We start from the raw sequence: 5,723 nt of genomic DNA on the forward strand, positions 1-5,723 counted from the left end.
GAAAATAGAATAAGGATGGGTAAAATTATTATCTCTTACTTTTTTGAGACTATTAATGCTCCTACCCATCACACACTCAAAAAAATGATTTTAGTTATTAATTTTTAAGTCTATTACATTTTATGTATTTTTGTCACTTAATTTTATCCTAAAGCTTCATATTAAGCTCAAGAGAACTATGTGTATAGCTTTGCTTATACTATTATCAATAAGCTCTTTAAGGACCAAGAGGATACAAATAAAAATAACTATATCTCTTCCTTTCTCAAGTATATTGTTTCTGTGTAGTTCTGTGGCTGAGACTGAATTCAATAACAAAGTTACTGAGAAGGTAGGTATTTTTGATGTCATTATTTTATTTGTTTTTTAAAATATGGAATGTTTCATGGATTTGCATGTTATTGTTGCGCAGGGGCCAAGCTAATCTTCTCTGTCTCATTCCAGCTTCAGTACATGGGTTGCCAAAGCAAGCACTGATATTTTTTACATTTTATGTGTATGTGTACTTATTTAAAGATACAAATTAATAGACATTTTTATATAATTAGATGCCAAATGCCAGGTACACTGATGGGCAAAGGAGTGTGCGGGGCACTATTTCAGTTGGACTTGTCGATTATGAACATGTTGCAAACCAAAATAGTATATTTCACTTCCATCTGGAATAACCAGCCTTAGAGGAATAAAATTTCTGGTTCAGGCATCTAGAAAGAAGTGCTGCTATCTGTCTTTCCATGAGAAAAATTGGGTAAAAAGGAGTTCTTATGAGGACATATCTCATGAACATGACATCATCTTTATATAAAACAAAACCTACATATTTATTTATGTGACCATTGCCATTTATCAGCAGGTTTATGCCATTATTGGTTACTGGAAATGATGGATTCTTTACAAGCAGGAATAAAGGAATGAGTTATACCACATTGGAAAGACAGTTGGATGTTTAAAAAATAGTTTTATTTTTTTAATGATTGAGAGCCAGTTTCAGTTGCATTTAGTTTTTTATATTTACTTAGTGGCTATGGGGTGCCTGGCATTCTGCAAACAACATGTTCTGCAGAAGCTCCTGCTGTTAGCCTAGGTAGCTAGTTAGTATTAACAGAGGATGGGAGGGAAGGGAATCAGACATTAAGCCTAATAAACGAGGGAGCTAAATCAGACAATAAGCCTGCTGTGTTGGGCTTTACATGCTCCCCAGGGGCCTGATGCATCCTCTGCCCTGTGGACCTAATCACCCCAGGCAGGAAGGATCATTACCGGTCATTAGCCAGGATTACCAAACCAATAAATAGGAAATTCCTCTGCTGGGCTCTGCCCAGGGGAAGCCAAGATGCTGCTGAGGAAGGTCCTTCTACTAAGAGGCCTGCACAGTGGAAGCTAAGATCTCGCCCATGAGGGGAGGAGTCTAGCTGGGAAAAGGATCGGATTGGATAAGGGACGCAGAAGCCTGGAAGATCAAGGAAACAGAATCGTCAAAGATAAGATCCGGCACAGAGCTAAGAAGGATTGGGGAATTGGTTGGTTTGAAAGAGCACCTAGTCTTTCCCAAGACCAAGATGATATAATCAGAGCCTACCAAAGTCAAAGTCCCTGTCTCTCCCACTTCCCTCTCTCTCCCTCTCTCTTTCCCTCTCCTAGTAATGCAGGTTTGTTTGCCCATTTATCTGTGTTCCCGCTCCATAATAGCTTTGTTGGCTTAGCAGCCACACAGGACCCAGCAGACACACAGGCCCCAAGCACAGGCCCTGTTCAGGTTCCAAGCACAAGCCTGAATACAGCAGTTCAGCACCAGCCGGAGTGCAGGGGAAGCACAGACCATGCTAGCTGGATGGGGGCAGAGGCTGAAGTAGACTAAGCTTTGACGTGGACTAAACCAACGGCACCAATGTTCGGGACCCTGGCCTTTCTTCTGGGATTGATAAAGACAAGACTGGACTTCTTCCATGGTGGGACGGAACTGGACTGGGAACAGTCCTTTGATTTTGCTCCAGCTTCAATAAGTCTTACCACCGTCCTTCAGCCCCCAATGCGTGGTTGGTGAAATGCTTTTCTCACAACATTGGAAGAACCCCATTTCCACCAGCAAGACTACCCTTTAATACAGATGGTCAAATTCGGACAGTTATGCAGTCACATAGTTTCATACACCCACAAATGCACCAATGGAAATACTGCATGGGTTGGGCACAACTCTACTCATCTATGAATGAATAAAAGTGATAAAAAGTAAAACAGATGCTGGTTTAGAAGAAAAGGCAATTTAATCCCCCTTTAACTTTCCCCTTAATAGCACTAAAAATGATATAACATGGATTTATTCATTGTTTACTTGAAGGAACTTTTGTATCACTATTTCAAGGTATTCCTTTTAACTATCCATTGGGCATGTATTTTAAACACCATGTTTTAAAACACCTGTGAAATCACACACTCCAACACCTTCAGACCCATGGTGGATGAAATACTGAATAAAAACAAAAGCAATTTCCAGGCTCTTCTTTTCCTAAAAAGCAGGAAAACATATTTTAATACCTGAATATTCAGCTGTAATATGTATACTTTTGTAGCCTTGCTGTAACAATTTTTTTCCTCCTTGTACAAAGATATAAAAGATGCAATCAGAGGATATTATATTGTCATACACGTCAGAGGAGTAGAGTTGGTATTAAATCTCCCAGAAGGCACTCAGGCAAAGGCATCAAAAAAGGAAATGGCATTACTCTGAACCCCTTTCACCTTTCAACCCCAGGGGGCCTCATTATATCCAAGAGAAGGTATTTGCAAAAGTCAAATGCAGAATGGACTATAAATTATCATGGGGAGTGGTGGGGAGAGGAAGAACTCTCATCATGTCAGAAGCAGCACCCTCTCAAGGACCAAATAAAGTGCTGATTTGACACGCTTTGTGGGTCGTCCAGATACTGAGTATAGGCAGGGGAGGTGTGATAGATGAGACAGCCCATTTAAGGTGGCAGACAATGGTAGGTGATGGCATTGAATAACAATGACTGGAGAGAATTCATGCACCATCACTTGCAAATCCTAGTTACGGACAAGACACCTACAAATGACTGAAATTGGGAAGTATCATAGTCCATGCTTTTCAGCAACTTGGAGCAGCCTCTGTGGGGTCATCAACTGCCAATCTTCATTGTATTAATATTCTAGGTTTTATATCCATTCTGATGAAAAAGTAATGAAACTTCAAAACAATGTAATCATATTACAGTATGTCTAAACCTACCTTCTAAGACACCTTCTATGCTTTGGATAATGCTTTTTGTCATTCAATGACAGTCTATTTTTTTATGCTGCACTGGATAATAAAAATTGCTATTGCAGAGAAATAGCAGTGTCTAGGAAACTTTTGTGATGGATGTTTCTCAGTTCCTAAAATATATTCTTCTTGAATAGAACTTTTTCTCTATAAATGGGAAGATACAGTAGAAATTAGCCAAATTTTTCTTACTTTGAACTTGTATCCTAAAATGTATTTTTCAATTTATTGAGTTCTTACCAAATGCCATATTTTTTACATATGCTATTTATTCATTTAACAACTATCTGTTAAGCAGTAAATGCTATTCAGAAAATTAATGTTATAGCTGTAAACAAAGTAGACAAGCTTTCTTCCTTCATGAACTTGAGTTCTATTTATGGTAGGCAACAAATGAACAAGCTAGAAAATAAAGACACAGTCTGTGAGACATACTATAATAGAAATAAAGTGCATGTACCAAACATTAATTGAACATCTATCATGTGCAAAACAGTGTACAAGATGCTTTCATTTGCTGAAATGAATAACAAAATTAATTTCTTGCCCTCAAGGAGCTTACCAAAGTACAGAAAAATACAAATCATTAATCACTTTGTTCTTGTTAAAGTATTATGTATATGATTTGTTATGTGCTTTTACCTCTAAACTTAATTACTTAAAACCTATTCACCAAAAATTTGTGTTTGAGAGTGCCATAATAAACAAAGACTAAATTTTAGGAGAGTTATGTACAAATCTGAAATTAAATTCCAGAGAGAAAGTTAGCTGACTTTATATCCAAGAATCCAACTAAATTATCTGAATTCAAGATCCAAGAGAAAACTTTTTATGAATAATTTTATAATGTCAACTTGTGTTGGGGGACAACAATGTAAATTTCTCATGTTTTTTTCAAAGTTTGATAATTGTCCAGATTTGTGAAGGAAGGAAAGAAGTTGACCAGGTTGTGGAGAATGGAGATGTGTTATAGACAGATAAAATAGTGTGTATACTGGCCCTGCATTGGTTGGTTGGAGTGTGAAGCCCTCAAAGAATTGAAAAAGAGGGCTGAGTAAAACAAAATGAAGCTGCAGATGGAAAGATGCATGGGAAGGATCCCACAAATGTCATTGTCAAGTAGGTTAAAAAATGCTCATTTTTTTAAGATCAATAGGAAGGCATGATAGTGCTTTAAGCAGAGGTCAATATGATCAGAATTGTTTTTTAATTTTTAAAGCAGCATTTTATTCCAAAATCTGGAAAGTATAGAAAAACTGACATCATATAAAAAGTTACCCATAGGCCTATAATCTAGGATAATGACAGTTAACATTTGGCATGTATCTGTGCAGTTTTATTTTATTTTTATTGTATTTTTCCATTACCATTTATCTCCCCATACCCTCTTCCACCTCCAGCCATCCCCCTCCCCCCTGCAGTCACCACACTGTTGTCCATGTCCCTGAGTGATCATAATTGTTTTCAGAAAACATCACTATGTTGCAAAATAGAGAACTGACTGAAGACTAGCCCACTGTGCACACTGGAAGAATTGGGTGGCTCTTGAGGTGGTCCACTCCAGGCACAATGAGTAGCTTAGGCCAAGTTCTCAGTAGCAGATGGAGCATGGTGAATTAATCTGGGAGGTACTTGAGAGGTATAGTTCATAGGATTTAGTTACTGAATACATATGAAGACTAGAAGGAAAGGAGACTTAAAGGAAGAGATCTGTTTTTACCAGTTGTATAATAGGATGAATAGGATGAACGGTTGTGCCTGCTGTTCATTGAGAGGGCTAAGTTTGGGTAATCAGTGAAAATTTATAGTCCATAATGACTCTAAGTTGCCTTTTAAACAGTTGAGTAAAGTTGACAAGTAAGTAGCTGTTTTCCAGGTACCATATCAGTCAGGGTTCAACCAGAGAGGCAGAACCAGGAGAAGATATGTCTAGATATCTATATAATATGTGTGTGTGTTCTAGAGAATTGGGTAACAAAGGTTGGGGAGCAGGTTAAGCAGTCAAGTCTCTATAAGGATGTTGTCTCTGCATCTGATGCTGGAACTTGAAGTCCATAAGACAGTCTGAAGGGAAGATCACAAGCAGACTGGAATCCAGGACATAAAGAACAGGCCCCCCATGACAGCAGACTGAATCCCATATTTGCTCTTATTTCTCTTACCTTGGTAATGAGGACATCTTACATACCCTTCATAACAGAGCTACACACACACACACACACACACACACACACACACACACAAACACTCATACCTGGTGCAGAAGTCAAAGAAGCTGAAGAACAATTCCAGGCCCAGCTGCCGCTTCATGTGAATCCAAGTGAATCAGCAGCTTAGCCATGTCCAGAAAGTATCCAGTCATGTCCTATGAAAAATAAAGACATCTATTGAAAAAGACACAAGATACAAGAAACGTTATACATAGGACAATTATTCCTCAGTC

The 5,723-nt window shown here is 38.2% G+C and overlaps 1 non-coding gene across 1 annotated transcript; it reads right to left on the bottom strand.

The window, feature by feature from the left end:
* Window positions 1-367: 367 nt before the first annotated feature.
* Window positions 368-472, bottom strand: LOC119065063 (U6 spliceosomal RNA). Its single transcript, XR_005085535.1, has one exon. It is a non-coding gene; the product is annotated as a U6 spliceosomal RNA (small nuclear RNA).
* Window positions 473-5,723: the final 5,251 nt, after the last annotated feature.

The sequence above is a fragment of the Artibeus jamaicensis genome, unplaced genomic scaffold, assembly GCF_021234435.1.
Source record: "Artibeus jamaicensis isolate MK-2021 breed Jamaican fruit bat unplaced genomic scaffold, CSHL_Jam_final scaffold_833, whole genome shotgun sequence".
In the NCBI taxonomy this organism is placed as follows: domain Eukaryota; kingdom Metazoa; phylum Chordata; class Mammalia; order Chiroptera; family Phyllostomidae; genus Artibeus; species Artibeus jamaicensis.